Below are 19,499 nucleotides of genomic sequence, written 5' to 3'. Positions count from 1 at the left end.
CCTCCTTCAGTATTCATGCATGTGTATTTCTAGCATGAGTTACTGGGCTGCTTACAGGAATCCAAGCTTCCGCTGATTTTATTTTTTGTTTCTTCTATACTCCAGAGGTGCTGAGGCCAGTTGTAATGTTTCCCTAACGCTCTGGCTATTATCAGCTTCTTCAGCACAGTTCATTTATCAACCTGTGCCTTGCTTGTCTGTATTATTCAATATCAAACAAGGTTGTGGGTTTATTTACTGAACATACAATCCAAAGTTGTATGGAGTATGCAACTCAAATTTCTTGGCAGCATTCCACTCTGTTCTCTGAAGGAAAGTTGGCATTGAGCAGAAATGACTATATCTACTGGGAAGTAAGAAGCTGCTGTTGAGTCTGAGTCAGTGTTGGTGCTGAAAGCTAGACAGAAATTACTATAAATACTGATAATTGGTTTGCCCAGGGCGAGTGATTTATGGTGCTGAAATAAATCAAAATCTGTTTTTATTACATGAGATTGCAGGATTTATAGTTGAGGTTTGATGATCATATTACACAGACACATCCATTTAGAATTAAAGGTGACTGGATAATTCAAATTGCATTTTAACTATCGGAATTTTCAGTATTTTGGCCAGTATTAGATTTTGCATTTTGTCCATTTTCTTTTGTGAAAACTGCTAGCAGGAGCTTCGGGTTCCTAGCATGTTGGAGGTATAACTTGTGCAGTGAAGACATTTGTACTGTGGAATGAGCAGATGACCAAAATTATGGAGCACTAATAGTTAGAAATTTAGTGTTTTTTGTGCCTGGGTTTGGCTGATAGCAATCGGAGGAGAAGGTATTATATAAAGAAAGGTCACTAAACAAAGTAAGTGAAGGCCAACATACTGAGTTGAAGCCAAAAAAACTATTTTAATAAAGAAAAGTAGAATTATATACCTATGGTTTGAGTCGAGGAATAATGCACACAGACCCATGAGGAAATATAGAAGAACATTGTGTGCTCTGAGTGAAGGCTGGGTGGGTGGAGGGATTTTGAGATAAAGCATGTTATAGTCTGAATAAATGAAAACCATGTTACTGACAGTTGAAAGCAGAACTGCAGTGACATTGAAGCCTGATATCGTTACGCTAATATAGTTACACGATTCAAGGAAGATATAACAAAGGAATTATTGTAGAGTTTGAAGAGAGATTGAAAGGGAATTATTATGCAATTAGCCCACAGTGGAAAGCTGAACTTTTTATTAATCCATTTCATTTTCCAATTTCTACTGTTATCCCTTCACTGATGCTGTGTAAGGTTCAGTAATAATAGACTTCATGTAGGCTTGTCTTGGTGAACTGAAGTGTGAGTGAATGACTGCAAAATGAATTATGAAGTTGTTTTGGAAAAACTCTTTGGACGTGACAATTTGGGTCGACAATAGGTGTTTCCATGTTTAACACATTCCACCTTTATTGCCAGCTGGTCACCATCTGGCACAGGTATGATGGGCCGAATGGCCTCCTTCTGCAATGTATCATTCAATGATTCTATGATACACCTCTACCTTTCAGATGATATATTGTTTTTGCTTTGTGCACAGTAAACCCTCACTAATAGGGATTGTTTGGGAGATGCACAACTCCTGTCAATTTAGCAAGGCAAGCTAATTAAACTACAGCAAGAGTCATACAGTAATGTAAACAAAAGATCCAACACAAAGTCAGGGGTTAACTGATTTGTGTCAGTGAAAAAACTTCCAATTATCACAGCAGAATTTTTCTGCATTCATGTACAGATAAAATGATATGCATATAAAATGTTTTAAAAGTTTGTAAGTGGGCTTGTATAGAAGCAATCAGTACTCATCTGTGTTGAGGATGGTTAACTATTCATATGATAAAATGGCATGCAGAGCAAAAGTGAATTGGAATTAGTATAATGCATAAAATGATGGATTGTAGTTAATGTCATTGTAATGTCTTGTAGTGTTAATGATGCTTCCAAATCATTAATTTGTTACAATATACAAAAGAAATGGTGCACTTTTTCTGATATGAAACAATAATGAGAAATTATATATGAAGGGATTTGACAAGACAAGTGCGTAATGAAAAGTTCAGAAATCAATTTGTGCCGGTGGATTGCTTGTGAAAATACCACTATTCCTGTTATCCCAGTCTGAGAATGACTTACTGTTTTCATTGCTGCAAAATCAGAGGGATACTAAAGAGAAGAATTGGCCTTTGATCTATAGAGGCGAGATTTCCTTCTTAAAAACTCCCAATGTAATGGCCAAAATTTATTCTTCAGTCAAGTTAATGATGACAAAAAATAAGGAGCGAATCACACAACACTCCAATAAATATCCTTTCAGACTTCCCCAGTTGCTAACTATCCACTTAACTGATATAAATGTCTCAAATTTGGTTGAACCAATTTCAAATTTGGTATGCAATATTTGCTGATAGTAACTGGTTTGCCAAATAGCCCCCTCCTGTGTTATAACCATTCTATAACACAATGGGAATTGAGAATTGGATAGGTTATCAACAGTGCCCTGCATGTTTTTGTCATCTGTGTAACAGAGCATTGAATGCACATTTTCATGAGGAGAAATAGCATACAAATATTCTAACAAAGATATTAATATGTTACTCAGACATAAACAACCTTGTGCAATTGGCTGGAGGTCCAAATGAAGCTAGACAAAGAGCACAAAGTAAGGTGTAAAGACCAATGTAAACTAGCACGGGACAGAAAGTAATCTTTGGTGGATAGATACAACAAGTACGGTACTGACATCTAGAAATGTTATCAAGAATGTAGCAAAATTGTGGAAGTGAACTTAGTAGTACAATAAAATTACATTATACATGCCATGATGAAAAAAGAGAGTGTATTGCAAGAAGGAATTTCCATGGGGCAAATCATCCTGTCTCATTAGATCAAATTTAAATCTTAATAAAAAAAAGCTTTGTATTTAAAAACAAAAAAAAGGGACAAATATAAAGAATATTGGAAATCTACAAAAAATAACATTAGAAAGGTTAAGATGGAGGATTAGACCTCATAGCCTGGATTATACTAGGTGTTTCTTGCATGTCATATCACTATGAGATTTATCAAGTAGAGATCAATACCTTTCAGAAAGAAAATTGGATTTCATCTTGGAAGGACTTACCTCACTGAACAACATGGGGTCTTAGCGCAACAGGCTTCACAGGTCCTATGGGTAGCGGGGGGGGTGGTGTGGTCTGGGTAAAGGGGTAGGTTTCTGATTTGTTGGAGTACTTTTGATTGGCAAACCAACTAGTCAATTCATGACAAGGATCTCAGGAAATGTTAGAGGTTAAAGCTCCGCTAGTCCACAATTCACCAGAAATCAGCCAGTGTAAAAGATTGAGGAAGTTAGGTCTAGTGTAAATAGAGTTTCCCCGATCTTTAACGTATATGCATAAAATTCCATTTGAAGGGCAGGTAACAACTCCCAATGTCATGGCCAACATTTATCCTTCAGCCAAGATAAGCTAGTCATTATCTCGTCATTATTTATGGGTCCTTACTGTATGTAAAGTGGCTGTTTCATTTGGCTGCATAACAACGAGTAGCTACACTTTAAACATAATTCATTGACTCAAAGCACTTTAGGTTGTACCGTAGATATGGAAGACCCTGGTTAAATGTAAGTTCTTCCTTGTATGGATCTGGGATGGGGAGGCAGGGTAGTTGGGGGGAAGGAAGAACAGAAGTTCTAACTATAACTTCATAAAATTGTGCCTGAGATTCAATTGCAGCAAATGCGACAGTTTTTTTTTAAAAAGGAGACCTGGATCATATTGCCCAGTTAGTTTTATTTCAGTTGTTGGTAAGCTAGTAGAGTTTGCATTGAAGATAAAATACTAAGTACTGGAGAAGCATGAGTTGAACAGGGTCAATGAGCATGGATTTCTAAAAGGCAGGTATTGCTTGATCAACCTGAGAGAAATCTTTGAAGAAGTAACAGAAGATAAAGGAAATGCAGTGGATGTGGTTTATGTGGATTTCCAAAATAAATTTGTAAGGTATCACCTAACTCATGAAGCACATGGAATTTAGAGAACATGGCAATATGGATTGAAATATAGCTGGGCAGCAGAAACAAAGAGTAGGGTAAAAATGCATTTCTTACAATGGTGTTCTAAAGGGGCTGCCCTGATTTCCTTTTTCATAAGCCATTAAAGGCTAGTATGCAGGTTCAGCAAGCAATTAGGAAGGCAAATGGTATTTTGCCTTCATTGCAAGGGGATTTGAGTACAGGAGTAAAGATGTATTGCTGCAATTGTATAGAGCCTTGGTGAGACCAGATCTGGAGTATTGTTTACAGTTTTGGTCGTCTTATCCAAGGAAGGATATACTTGCCATAGAGGGAGTGCAGTGGAGGTTCACCAGACTAATCCCTGGGATATGGGATTGTCTTATGAGGACAGATTACAGAAACCGGGCCTGTATTCTCTAGAGTTTTGAAGAATGAGAGGTGATCTCATTGAAATTTACAAAATTCTTACAGGGTGTGACAGGGCGGATGTGGATAGGATGTTTCCTCTGGCCGGTGAGTCCAGAATGAGGGGACACAGTCTCAGAATAAGGAACAGGCTATTTAAGACTGTGATGAGGAGGAATTTCTTTACTCAGACGGTGGTGAACCATTGGAATTCTCTACCCCAGAGGGCTGTGGAAGCTCAATCGTTGAGCATGCTCAAGACAAAAATCGATAGATTTCTGGATACTAATGACATCAAGGGATATGGGGATAGTGGGGAAAAATAGCATTGAGGTAGATGATCAGCCATGATCTGTATGAATGATGGAGCAGGATCGACAGGCCGAATGGCCTACTCTTGCTCCTATTTCCTATGTTCCTATATGCATAAATGATCTAGAGTTAGGAATTGAGAGAACAATATTGAAATCTGCTGGTAACATCAAATTCTGAGGCAAGCCATGGGCAAATTGTGATAAAGATAATGAAACTATTCAAGGGATGTAATCAGATTAACAGAATGGGAAAATAGATCGCATATGCAGTTTAAGGCATAACACATTTGAAGTAATATATTTTGGAAATAAGAATACAAATAGGAAATAAACCTTACATGGTAAGATTTTAAATAAACAGAGGAGCATTGGTGTGCAGGTATACCTGTCAGTGAATATGACAGGGCAGGTAGATAAGGTCTGAAGGAGCAAACTTAACCATCAGTGTTGCATCTAGAAGCATTGAATATAAAAGCAATTGAATTTCTTAAATCACAGTTGGAATGTTGTGTACAGTTTTGGTACGAAACAGCAATAGAAAAGATTCAGTGTAGATTCGTCAGGATGCTACCTGGAGAAGTGGATTACAGTTGAAGTCAGACTTGGAAGGCTGGGGCTTTTTTCACCAGAACCTAGAAAGTAAAGGGGTGACTCAATAAAGATCCTGAAGATTAAGACAGTTGTGATGGATTGTCTCCACTTTTTGTTGAGGGTGAGACCATAATGAATGGTGACAAATTCCAGGTAATCGCAAACAGAATCAAAGGGATGAACTAGAAAAAACATTCTTTATCAGGAAGTTGGTCAGGATCTAGAATTCTCTGCCATGAGTTGTTGAAGTGTCCATAAATTATTATAAAAAGGAGATAGTTGTTTGAAAAGAGCAATATCTAAGCATATGGGCAGAGTGCAGGAGAATGGGATTAGACATGGCATGAAAAAGATGCAAATTTGATGTGCCAAATGGCCTATTTCTCTGTTATAACATTCTCTGTTGCTTTGCACTTCTTCATGAACAAATATGCCATCTTCACGCCAAGATAAAACCCCCTTTCCTCCTGTTTCATAGTTAAACAATTAACACTGGCCTGTTACACCCATTCTCTCATGTTATTTACTTTCACACTGCTGTGGTGATACTTCAAAATCATTTCCTTTTGTTCATTGCATTAACTTCAGTGGTGACCTGGAGTAAAATACTCCCTTTTTGATTTGGCTGCAGCTGCATTAATTTGCCACTAATGGTTGTTAATGAGGCCTTAGTAAGGAAAAACTTGCCATTCCATCTTGCTTTTTCTTAGTGTTCATTAATCCATTTTGGGGAGTGGGGGAACGGATGGATGGCAGGAATTCTCAGAACAGCACTGAAGGTGTATGAATAGTCCATTAACACTTTTTAATGATATTGCACCATTTTGTGCCTACTTTTACACTAAATTAAATTAACAAAGGTAAGCATGTGGAGCCCACAGTTGTTCACAGTTTATAAGAAATGTTAGATGTTTTGGAAGAACATGCATATTAATCGATCCTTGGAGATTAAGGCTCAGTTTATTGTAATAAAAGCAGAAAATGCTAGAAATACTCAGAAGGTCAGGCAGCATCTGTGGAAAAACGGTTCATGATTCAGGTTTATTGTTTCTGGCAAATCATTAGTTCTGTGCAAGCTTTCAAAACAACAAAAGATGACACAGTTGTACAACAATCAATTCAAATATATGGGGCAATTTTGTTTGTTTTTAAGTTGTAATTTTAAATATATAGTTATGTTCTTTCAAGAAGTAAAACCAAACGTGAGATGAAAGGAGAGGAACGTTTTTAAGAAGAAAATTAATTTGATTACAGAATTAAATGAAACATGAAATATATGAATTGGTATTAATGATGCCAATGTGTAGTTTTGTGGCTTTTTTTCTCATTCAGGGGTCATGGAAATATGCTAATTTGAACTTCAATGCCTTAGAAGGGGTTAAAACTATGTAGTTTGTAAAAGCAATACAGAATTGTTAGCTTACAACAGACAGTTGGCCTTTCAGATCCGCTCTTCCAGCTACTAATAAGCACAGAAGTGTGATGCAGAGGTGAAAAGGTTCAACTTGCAGTCATGACGTGCTGCTGTGCAGCTACAGCTTGCAGGATGCAGTGTTCATTTGGGGGACGATGATGGTATTATTCCACAGTTTCTCGATTTTCATTGAAAGTTTAAAAAAAAAATGTCACCTTGTCCTTTTTAGAGGACCGCAGCTAAGGCAAATGAGGAGAGCATGCACCATGCATGCTCCACCCATTTGTACCTGAAACGTTCAAATGAATCCCATTGGCAGTGTAGGACCCTGGTTATTCAAACAGTCTCCCACTGCAAACAGATGGGCTTTCTGCTCGCCCATTTCCACTTGAATATTGCATCAAGTGGACCTTGTGTGTCAATTGGGAAGTTGAAGAGTTCCCACTGTACTCCACCCCTCTGATTTTTCAACTGTCAGTTGTCAGTTTTTCAAGAAACGTGTGGTTGGCAGATGAAAATTCCCTCCATGGTCTTTATAAACATCTTCCTCCCATTGACTCTATCTTCTGCCCTTAACCTCAATCTTGCCTGTGCATGTGGCAAAAACTCTTCCCATAGCTTTCTTGCTAATTCACTAAATACCAGCTCCCGCTCCACTGGCCTTCGATCTATCACAGCACCTCTGCCATGCTGAGCTGCAAGACTGCTCTTTCACCTCTGCCTTTAAATCCCTTATTTCCACAAATAACTCCCCATCTCCCACCCCTCCATAGTCTCTAGTACAGTCACCATTTTTGCTGCCATAAATAAGAGAACCATACAGCAGCTCTAGTAATTCATTACTGATTTGACTTGACCACATGGAACATTACTGTGTTTAATTTCCTTAATAAAATCCTGCTTCTAGATCAAAATCAACCTCAAGGGCAAGGAAAACACTTTTTCTCCATTATGTCTACATCCTTTATCCTCCCCCTAAAGAACAAGTATGGAAAGCTAATGGATTTCTTTGTCTCTGAGAGAAATTGCTAGGTTTTGAGATTTTTGACTATTTACCTTGAGGAGGAATTTGAGGTTAATTTCAAACACAATGTTGCTATTATGTTAGATTTAGCCCGTAAGTGGTTACATTCATAGAACACAGAAGTTATCTGGGAATAAGTATTTTACCCAGAAATCCAGACCAGATGAAATGTCTGATAGAATTGTGTCTCTCATAGGCTACATTTGCTTGAAGTAGTGTGACACATTAATGCATTCTTGTGACAATCACACAGTAGAAGGCCTCATTCATTTGAGCCCAGGAGAGCAGTAGCAGGTTTGGTTGCCAGGTCAGCTTGCGAGTCCCTGATGTACAGAAATGGGGTTGTGTCAGAGTTAAGTCGTTGGCTTCCTGTTGAGTTGAAACAAGCATTACTTGCAGAAGTTTGGAGTGGAAAGAGTCCCTGAGGGAAAGAATGCATTTTATAATGCTAAAGGCAACTAGTTTCAGAGTTAACTACTCTAAAGTGAAGTTAGTTCATTAACAGGACAATGGGGAGGATTTCAATTCCCAGGTCAGAACCCCGGCGTCACAATGACTTTTGTGTCCCAATCCCACACTTATGTGGAAATGCGCACGTTCCGCTATTTTGCTATGCTAAGCACTTAATTGGCCAATTTCCCTGCTGTTCTTTGAAATAGTGCCATCGGATCTTTTACATCCACCTGAGAGGGCAGATGGGGCTGCAGTTTAACATCTCATCCAAAAGATAGCACTTCCAATAGTACATCACTCCCTCAGCACTACACTGGAGTGTCAGACTAGATTTTAGTGCTCGCGTCTCTGGAGTCATTCATGAACCCACAAGCTTCTGACACTCAGCAAGAGTGCTACCAATTGAGCCATGTCTGACAGAAGCCAGTCCACATGCTTTTCTCTTAACATGTGGAAAATGAACTAATAAACATCATTGTGAGGTGGGACCAACAAACGTTGGTTTAATTTGCGTAAAATATATGAATGAACAATTAGTTTTCAATGAAATTCCATAGAATAATTCCTTTTGCTCATAATGTAACTTCATCACACTGGTTGGGATTTTAGATCATCTGAGAGTGTGGGTTAGGGTAGTCACTCAAACCTGCCCGCCGGGTTGGCCTGCCGGTTTCCCCACATGAGCATCTGCTATCTATGCCTTCCAAATTCACTTTACACAAGATTCTATACAAATTCTGTTACATCACTTCCTGTGATGACACTCATAGACTGTTTACATATTCTGCCCAATAACAGCCCTATATTATACTACATCTCTCTCCAAGTCTCTGCCTTCACTTCTCAGAATGTTAACTGCTGTGGCGTTTTTACAAGTCTGCCATAACGTGTTTTTCTCTGTTTAGATGATGTCTGGGGTTTCAAGTCTTTTAGTTCTTCCGTCTCATTCTTTTTACTTCAGTAGAACTATTTGATGTCTCCAGTTCTTCACTCGGCTTATCCTCTGGGTCGATGGCTGATTGCAACTCTGTGGGTTCATCAACTTCTTGAGATGATTGCTCCTCTTGGATCTGCCGCTTCTTTGGTTTCGCCCCCAATGACCTTCTGTTTCTTCTTATCATCCCTTGGTCGGTTTGGACAATGTACGATCATGGATATGGTGATTGTTCTATCACTTCTCCATATCTTCTCAGATCTTGAACCCAAACTGATTCTCCAGGTTTATGTCTGTCACATTTTTGGTTCTGTGACGTCTGTCATAATTCTCGATTGAATAGATCTTCTTCTATCCTCTCTCTCCCTCACCTTTTCCAAGTCTTCTGCACTCAGTTGTGGTTTAAGAGTTCTCGGAAGTATGGGAAATTGTGTTCATGACCTCTGTCCTATCAACAATTCACATGGGGCTAAACCATTCTGAAGTGATGTTGCTCGATAGCTTAAAAGTGCTAACTGAAAATCTTCATCCTTCTTTAATAAAAACTTCACAGTCTTTACACCCGTCTTTGCTTCGCCATTTGCCTGAGGATATCCCGGTGAACTAGTGATGTGGGTAAAGCCATACGCATCTATGAGCTCCTAGAAACATTTGTTTATGAATTGTAGTCCATTGTCGGATAGCACCATGTCTGGGATCTCATGCCTAGTAAAGATTTCTCTCAAGGATGTGATTACAGCTTCTGAGCTCTGACTTTGTAGCTGCTTCACTTCGATCCACCTCAAATAGTAATCAACAACGATTAAGAATATCTTATTCTTATGCTCGAAAAGACTCATACCTAGACGTTCCCATGGTCCAGATGGAAAAAATGCTGACATTAGTGGCTCCGTTGTCTCATAACGATTGACAGCACACATGATACACCTCGATATTGTCTTTTCAATCTCTTTCGCTATACTAGGCCACAAAACTGACGTCTAGCCCTGGCTCTGCACTTTTTGTTATTCTTAAATGTCCTTGGTGTAATCTTTTCAAGATCTCTAATCTTAGTATTCTGGTGATGACTAATCAAATATCACCAAATCATCGACAATACTCAAATAGCCTCATAGCTCATAATATTGCCTTAACACTAGGTTGTGTGGCATGTATGCTGGATGCCCATGCAAACAATATTCTCGAATTGCTGCACATACTTCATCTTTTTGAACCTTCCTGATTTTGCTCAACTTCTAACTTGTAGCAGGTAAATATTCTGTCATTGTTCGAGCAAACACTTCTATTTCTTCAAAAAATAGAATGTCACCACCTTCAGGTGCTGTTGATGTAATGTGTTGTCACGCATCCACCGTTATTTGCTATTTCCCAGGAACATAATTGGTTTCAGCATCGAATCTCATTAACCTCGAATGAAACCTTTGCACTCTTGGAGGTAACTTTGCTAGTTCATTTGTATTTAGCAGAGTTACTCACAGTTTGTGATTTGTTTCGATCTTAAATTGAAGATCTAGCACATAGAGAATTTCTCGCATGCCCAAGTTGCTGTTAGCATTTTCTTCTCGATGACTGCATATCGTTGCTCTGTTTCTGCCAAAGAACTAGATGGAAAATACACAGGCCTGCTATTCCCATTGCTTTGTACCTGAAACAAGACTGTGCCTAACCTTATTGCTGATACATCTGTGGCTATGATGGTTGGTAACTTTGGGTCATAATGTGCTAGTACTTCTGAAGAAAGAAGTTTCTGTGTGATTTTTTTCAAAAGCTTCCTGTTAGACCTCGCTCCAACACCAGGCCTTGTCATTCTTTAATCACAGTCACAGTAGTCTGTTTATCATCGCCACATTTGGCAAAAACTTTCCCACCTGATTGACTGACTATGTCCATGAACCTTTGCAATTCTGTGATGTTCTTCAGCTCAAGAAAGTCTTTGACTTTCATCTTTTGAGGGTCAGCTCTGATGCCTGATCCATCAATAATATGATGTAGAAATCTCACTATTTGTTGGGAAAAGACACACTTGTCATTTAACGTTACACCAGCTGCCTGCAGTCTCTGTAACACTGCTCATACTCTTGCATCATGTTACTGCTAACAAATATAATATTCTGATGCTGAATAGTCTTTATAACAGAATACCTGAGAGATTGATGGTTACAGGAACAGGGTTCTATTTACATGCTTCTGCTGTCTGTGGATTCCAGTTTCACTCTGCACGAGGTTTTATACAAGTTCTGTTACATCACTTCCTGTGATAACACTAACAGACTATTTACATATTCTGCCCAGTAACAACCCTATATTACATTATGCTACAATTATTACATTGCTGTTTGTGGGAGTTTGCTGTTTGCAAATTGCCTGATGCATTTCCTGCATTACAACAGTGACTGCACTTCAAAAGTACTTAATTGGCTGTTAGGGGCTTTGGAATGTCCTGAGGTCATGAAAGGTGCTATATAAATGCAAGCTTTTCTTCCTTTTTTTTTCTTGCGCAAAAATAAGGGCTGTAATGGCTATGACCCTGCATCATATTGTCATATGCATAGGTATTGGGTAATAAAGGTAAATTCCTGGTCATAAAAATCATTGTGTCCGGTTACAAGAGATTCCACCCGATGCTGAAACTGAGAAAATATAATTGTTCAGACCCAAGATGTGTAATGAGTAGTCTGTCTTTACCACCCCCATGCTTCCACCTACTCTAGGTATGATACCCATCACTCTGCAATTTCTCTCTCATTTTCCCCTACCCTCTCGAAGCTTACTTCCTCCATCCACCTGTCTTTCCCTGAATTTCCTTCCCTATTTAGTTGCCCTCTTCATCCTCCTACTACCTGAGATAATGGCTTCCTTTGCTTAGGTTCTGCCCCTCCTATTTTAAAAACTGCTGTCATCACTGCTTACCTCAAAAAAGCCTATGCTTGACCCCTCCATCCTTTCCAACTACTGTGTCATCTCTAACTTCTCCAATGTCTTCAACTGTGTAGTCGACATTGAAAGTCAGAAATGAACTCCTCTGTGACTATGACATGTTATCCCATCTTAGCCCCTCTGCTATGTTTGATACTGTCTCCTGTGCCATCCTCCTCTTCAAAACCCATCTTTTTGGCCAAGTTTTTGGCCACTCTCACTGTTATATTTTGGAACTTTTGACCACTTTTCTACAGGAGATTTTGGAAGAAAGGGTTTCCTTTAAGGCTAAAGCAAAATACTGCAGATGCTGGAAATCTGAAACAAAAACAGAATATGCTGGAAATATTCAGTGGGTCAGGCAACATTTTTGGAGAGAAAAGCGGAGTTAGCGTTTCAGGTCAATGACCTTTGATTAGAACTGGCAAATGTTAGAAGTGTAATGGGATTTAAGCAAGTGAGGTGGGGAAGAACAAAATGGAGTGTTTAGGATAGGGCAGGAGAGATTAAATGACAAAAGGTTTCATGGTAGCCAAATAAAGAAACAAAAGGGGCTGAATTTTACCAACCCTCCGACGTCGGGGTTTGTGGCGGGGGATTCCAGGAGAGGCATGCCTCGATTCCCGATGCCAAGAAGGCCCCGTTGCATTTTACTGATGGCAGGGCCTTCATTTTAATAAAATTAATTTTAAAACATGCAAATAAACCTACCAAGTCCTGATGGCCCTCCCGCGCCTTCGGATATCCGCACCAGAGGCATGACACTGGTGGGGAGCGGGGAGCAATGAAATTCTCAGGGTGGGGGTGGGGTGTGGGGAACAGTCTTTTGATTGGTGGGGGGGGGGTGGTGGGAGGGGGGTTAAGGTTTAAAGTTAATAAAGGTCGAAGGGGAAAGGTTGGAATCTGCATTAAAGTTTTTTTGGGGGGGAAATTAATGAATTGATTCTTCCTTGGGGGTGTGGGTGAGGAGAGTGAAAATGTATTACATGTGTAACTTTAATTTTGAATATTTATTCCCTTTCAAAAATGCAAATGCTAGAGATGGCCCTCCATGTCATCAGTGGCGGTCGCTCTGCCCCCTCAATTTAAATGAGCCCCCAGCGTAATATCGTGGGGGCTCAGCGACAGCGCATCTGCGCGGGCGGACCACCAACTTCAAAGCGTGTTGCCAAGATTTGCGGCACGCTCATAAAATTCACCTCAACTTGTGTCTGGATGAGGTGTACATGGTACAATAACACCTGTCCGAAAACAAAGTAAAGGGATTAAGAAAGAAACAAGGGCTGGGGGGAAGCAAAACAAACCTGCAAAAAAAAGAGAAAAGGAAAAAAAATGGGGGCAGAAGTTATGATCTAAAATTATTGAACTCAATGTTGAGTCTGGAAGGCTTGCTAAAGTGCCCAGTTGAAAGTTGAGGTCCTGTTCCTTGAGCTTGTGTTGAGCTTAATTGGAACACTGCAGCAGGCCAAGGACAGAAATGTCAGAGTGGGAGCAAGGTGAAAAATTAAAATGATAAGTGACAGGAAGCTCGGGGTCGCGCTTGCGGACTGAAGGGGGATGTTCCATAAAGTGATCACCCGGTCTCTGTTTAGTCTCTCCAATGTAGAGGAGACCACATTGTGAGCTGCAAATACAGTATACTAAATTGAAAGAAGTACAAGTAAATCGCAGTTTCACTTGGAAGGAGTACTTGAGGCTGTGGACGGTGGGAAAGTAGGAGATAAAAGGGCAGGTGTTGCATCTCCTGCGCTTGCATGGAAAAGTGCCATAGGAAAGTGGGGAGGTGTTGGGGGGGTGACAGAGGAGTGGACCAGGGTGTCGCAGAGGGAACAGTCCCTTCGGAATGCTGATGGGGGAGAGGAAGACGTATTTGGTGGTGGCTTCACGCTGGAGGTGGTTGAAATAGCAGAGGCTGATCCATTGAATATGAAGGCTGTTGGGGTGGAAGGTGAGGACAAGGGGAACCCTATCATCATGGTTCTGGGAGGGAGGGGAAAGGTTGACAGCAGAAGTGCGTGAAATAGTTTGGACGTGGTTGAGGGCCCTGTCAACCACAGTGAGGGGGAATCCTTGGTTGAGAATAAAGGAAGACACATTGGAAGTGCTAGTATGGAAGGTTGCATCGTCTGAACAGATGCGACAGAGATGGAGAAACTGGGAGAATGGAATTGAGTCCTTGCGGGAAGTGTAGTCCAGATAGTTGTGGGAGTCTGTGAGCTTATAGTGAATATTGGTTGATAGCCTATCTCCAAAAATGGAGACAGGGAAGTCGAGGAAGGGAAGGGAAGAGTCGGAGAGGGACAATGTTATTTCTAAAACCTTATCTGCCACTGACCTTCCTGTAGTTACTAGGAATATCCTTTCTTGAGTAAGGGTGTCACATTTGCCGCTCTCCAATCCTCTGGCACCTTCCCTGTATGTCAAGAAGATTAGAAGATTATGGCAAGCCCTTCTGCTATCTCCGCTCCATTTCCTTTAACAACCGGGATGCAAGCCATCTGGACCAGTTAACGTCCACTCTAAGCAAAGCCAGCCTTTCCAGTATCTATCAATTTTCATCCCATCCATTACTTTTACCATCTCCATGTGTACTGACTGATATTTTGCCAGCATCCAGTTCCTCAGTAAATATCGATATTCAGTATTATAGCTTGCCCTGCGCCTTTTAACATATATCACCTTTTCTGTCTCTAATAGGCCCTGTCCTGCCTCTTATGACCTACTTACTATTTAAATGCCAGTAGAAGATTTTTGGATTCCCTTTCATGTTAACTGCCATTTTATTCTTTCATTCTCTCTTTGCCAGTCTTATTTTCCTCTTCACTTCCCTTCTCAACTTATTGTATTTGGCCTGCTTGTAGCTTAAAGAAGTCACCTGACATGCATCATACACCCTCTTTTTTTCATCATGTTCCCTTGTCATGCAAGGAGCTCTGTCTTTGTTTCCCTTACCTTTTGCCCTTGTTGGAATGTACCTGGTCTGCATGTGAAACATCTCCTCCTTAAAGATAACCCATTGCTTCTTTACAGTTTTTCCTCTCAGTCATTGGTTCCATTTTACCTTGGCTAAATCCCCTCTTCGAATTTAGAAGTTTTACTTGAGATTTTTCCTTGCTCTTCTCCGTTACTAATCTAAACCTTATGGTACGATGATCACTCTTACCCAAGAGTTCCACCATAGACACTTGATCCACTTGGCCCACTGCATTTCCCAGCACCAGATCCAGAAATGCCTGCTTCCTGGTTGGACCAAGAACATCACGTTCAAGGAAGTTCCCCTGAACACAGTTCAGAAATTCTTTCCCCTTCTTACCCTTTATTCTAATATTATCCAATCTATATTTGGATAATTAAAGTGCCCAATATCATCACTTTATAGTTCTTCACCTCTCTGTGACTTCCCTGCAGATTTGTTCCTCTATCTCTCTTTTTGGAGGCCTATAGAATACCCCTAGTAGCGTGGTCATACCCTTTTCACTTCTCAACTCTGACCAAATGGATTCTGTGCTTTCCGTGGTTTGCAACACAACAATGTCTTCCCTAATCAGTGCTGCCATCCCATCTCCCTTTTTTCCTTACCTATCTTTTCTGCACACTTTGTATCTGTGAGCATTAAGCACCCATTTCTCGCCATTTTTGAGCCATGTTTCTGCTATTGTCATTGCATCACATTCCTATGTGGCTATTTGTGCTTGTAGCTCATCAACCTTGTTAACCACATTTTGCGCATTTACATACATGTATCCTAAACCTGTCCTTGTATTCCTTGTTGTCTTTCTTAGTCTGACCATATGTAATCTGGTACTATTTCCTTCTCTAATACTATTCAACACTCTCACTCATTTATGCATCTTATTCCTCTTTTCTACCTCTATATACTGGTGCCCATCCCCCTGCCAATTTAGTTTAAATCCACCCCAACCACACAAGTGAACCTCCCCATGAAGATGTTGGTCCCAGTCCTGTTGATGTGCAACCTGTCCCTTTTGAATAGGTGCCTCCTGCCCCAGAACTAGTCCCAATGCCCCAAGACTCTGAATCCCTCCCTCCTGCACCATCCCTCTAGCCACGCATTGATCTTCCTATTTCTATTCTCACTAGCGTGTGGCACTGGGAGTAATCCAGGGATTGCTACCTTCGATGCCCTACTTTTTAATTTCCTCCCTAGGTCCTGAACTTCAATACTGTAGGACCTCAATACCTGCTGCCCCTTTGTCGTTGGTACTGACATGTACCAAAACTTCTGGCTCACTCCACCCTGCAGAATACACCCTCTCTGTGAAGCCCTTTAACCTGGCACCAGGGAAGCAACACACCATGAGGGACTCACAATGACAATTGCAGGAATGCCTGTCTGATCCCCTAACTATGGAATCTACTATAGTGACTCCATTTCTGCTCTTTTTTTTTCCCTCCTGTACAGTCCCTTGCCCATTGGTGCCATGTTCTGACTGCACTCCTTCAAGGTGTCATCACTCCCAGCAGCCTCCAATGTTGAGTACCGGTTTGAGAGTGGCACACACCCTAAAGACTCCTGCACTTCCTGCCTCTTGCTGTTGTTCTGATTGGCCACCTGTCTTCTTTCCTGAAAGCTCACTGCCTGAAGGGTTGCCACCTCCTGGAATGCACAATCCAGGAAAGTCTCATCTTCCCTGATGTTCTGCAGTGACTCCAGTTAGTTTGTATTATGTGATTACAAGTGTGAGTTTGATTATACTGCCTCTCCATAAGTTCACTTGCTGTGAAATAAAGCAGTTTAACGATTCAAATATGACCTCACCTGCCAAGGATTTTCTCAGTCTGGTTTGAAAAATATTGGGGAGCCACATGAATATCCCATGTGGGCATGTGCTATTGGGCAATACAAGCACACCCTATAAATGAGAAACACAGGTTTGTTATGGGAGATTATGCAAGGCACATCCTTAAACCTGGAACTGGCCTGATGCTTGTTGCTTATCTTTATATGTCTCCTCTGATAGCTCTTGGGACATTTTTCTTAATGTTTAATGGTACTATATAATTGCACATTAGCATTCCATTCCTGCAGGAATTACCAAATAATGATGAGGAGTAGCAGGAGTTGAATTTTACCCTCTCCCTAGTCTGGGAGGGTGATGATGAAAAGCACCCCTAATGCTATCTTAGAAACATAGAAAAATATGAGCAGGAGTAGGCCATTTGGCCCTTCGAGCCTGCTGCGCCATTCAAACTCATTCCCACCTTCTCCCCGTATCCCTTGATCCCATTAGCCCTAAGAACTATATCTAACTCTCTTGAATATATTTAATGATTTGGCCTCAACTGCTTTCTGTGTAGAGAATTCCACAGGTTCACCACTCTCTGGGTGAAGAAATCCCTCCTCATCTCAGTCCTAAATGGCTTACCCCTTATCCTTAGACTGTGACCCCTGGTCCTGGACACCCCCCGCCATCGGGAACATCCTTCCTGCATCTAGTCTGTCCAGTCCTGTTAGAAATTTGTACGTTTCTATGAGATCCCCTCTCATTCTTCTAAACTCTAGCGAATACAAGCCAAATTGACCCAATCTTTCCCTATATGTCAGTCCTGCCATCGCAGGAATCAGTCTGGTGAACCTTCGCTGCACTCCCTCCATAGCAAGAAAAACCTTCCTCAGATAAGGAGACCAAAAGTGCACACAATACTCCAGATGTGGTCTCACCAAGGAGTGGTATAATTGCAGCAAGACATCCTTGTTCCTGTACTCGAATCCTCTCGCTATGAAGGCCAACATACCATTTGCCTTCTTAACTGCCTGCTGCACCTACATGCTTACTTTCAGTGACTGGTGCATAAGGCCACCCAGGTCTCACTGCACCTCCCCCTCTCCCAATCTATTGCTGTTCAGATAATCTGCCTTTCTATTTTTGCCACCAAAGTGGATAACCTCACATTTATCCACATTATACTGCATCTGCCATGTATTTGCCCATTCACTCAACCTGCCCAAATCACACAGGAACTTCTCTGCATCCTCCTCACAGCTCACACTCCCACCCAGCTTTGTGTTGTCTGCAAACTTGGATATGTTATATTTAATTCATTATAATTAATATATAACGTGAATAGCTGGGGTCCTAGCACTGATCCCTGCGGTACCCCACTAGTCACTGCCTGCCACTCGGAAAAAGACCAGTTTATTCCTACTCTTTGTTTCCTGTTTGCCAACCAGTTCTTATCCATATCAGTACCTTACCCCCAATCCCATGTGCTTTAATTTTGCATGCTAATCTCTTATGTGGGACCTTATCGAAAGCCTTCTGAAAGTCAAAATACACCACATCCACTGGTTCTCCCTTATCTATTCTACTAGTTACATCCTCAAAAAGGTCCAGTAGATTTGTCAAGCATGATTTCCCTTTTGTAAATCCAGGTTGACTTTGTCCAGTCTGTCATTGTTTTCCCCACTACTGATGTCAGGCTAACCAGTCTATAATTCCCTGTTTTCTCTCAACCTCCTTTTTTTATATAGTGGGGTTACATTAGCTAACCCCCAATCTGTTGGAACTGTTCGAGTCTATAGAATTTTGAAAAATGACCAGCAATGCATCTACTATTTCCAGGGCCAGTTCCTTAAGTACTCTGGGATGTAGATTATCAGGCCCTGGGGATTTATCGGCCTTCAATCCCATCAATTTCCCTAACACCATTTCCCTACTAATACTGATTTCATACAGTTCCTCCTTCTCACTGGACCCTATGTTTCCCAACATTTCTGGGAGGTAATTTGTGTCCTCCTTTGTGAAGACAACCAAAGTATGTATTCAATTGGTCTGCCATGTCTTTGTTCCCCATTATAAATTCCCCCATTTCTGACTGTAAGGGACCCACATTTGACTTCACTAATCTTTTTCTCTTCACATATCTATAAAAGCTTTTACAGTCAGTTTTTATGTTCTCTGCATGTTCTCATACTCTATTTTCCACTTCTTAATCAATCCCTTTGTCCTCCTTTGCTGAATTCTAAACTGTTCCCAATCCTCAGGTTTACTGCTTGTTCTGGCCATGTTATATTTCTCCTCCTTGGATCTAATTCTATCCTTAATTTTTTTTCTAACCCACGGTTCAGCCACCCTTCCTGTTTTGTTTTTGCGCCAGACAGGAATGAATAATTGTTGTAATTCATCCATGCTCTGTTTAAGTGCTAGCCATTGCCTATCCACTGTTAACCCTTTAAGTAATGTTCCCCAATCTATCATAGCCAACTCGCACCTCATACCTTCATAGTTTCCTTTATTTAGATTCAGGACCGTAGTCTCGGAATCAGCTCTCTCACTTTCCATCTTAATTAAGGTGGCTAACTGTTGATTGAATTGAGATCTTTCTGGTCTATAAGGGCCAGTAGCACACCGTGCAGTGCAGTTACACTGCAATTTTTCTTAT

General features: G+C 40.7%; 1 protein-coding gene across 1 annotated transcript in view; it reads left to right on the top strand.

Moving 5' to 3' along the window:
• The window catches only part of clstn2a (calsyntenin 2a), a 540,968-nt gene that overhangs the window by 242,147 nt on the left and 279,322 nt on the right, over positions 1 to 19,499 (top strand). The gene's annotated exons all lie outside the window — the stretch shown is intronic.

Source organism: Heterodontus francisci, chromosome 11, assembly GCF_036365525.1.
Source record: "Heterodontus francisci isolate sHetFra1 chromosome 11, sHetFra1.hap1, whole genome shotgun sequence".
Classification (NCBI taxonomy): domain Eukaryota; kingdom Metazoa; phylum Chordata; class Chondrichthyes; order Heterodontiformes; family Heterodontidae; genus Heterodontus; species Heterodontus francisci.
This window is presented reverse-complemented; position numbering and strand designations above follow the sequence as displayed.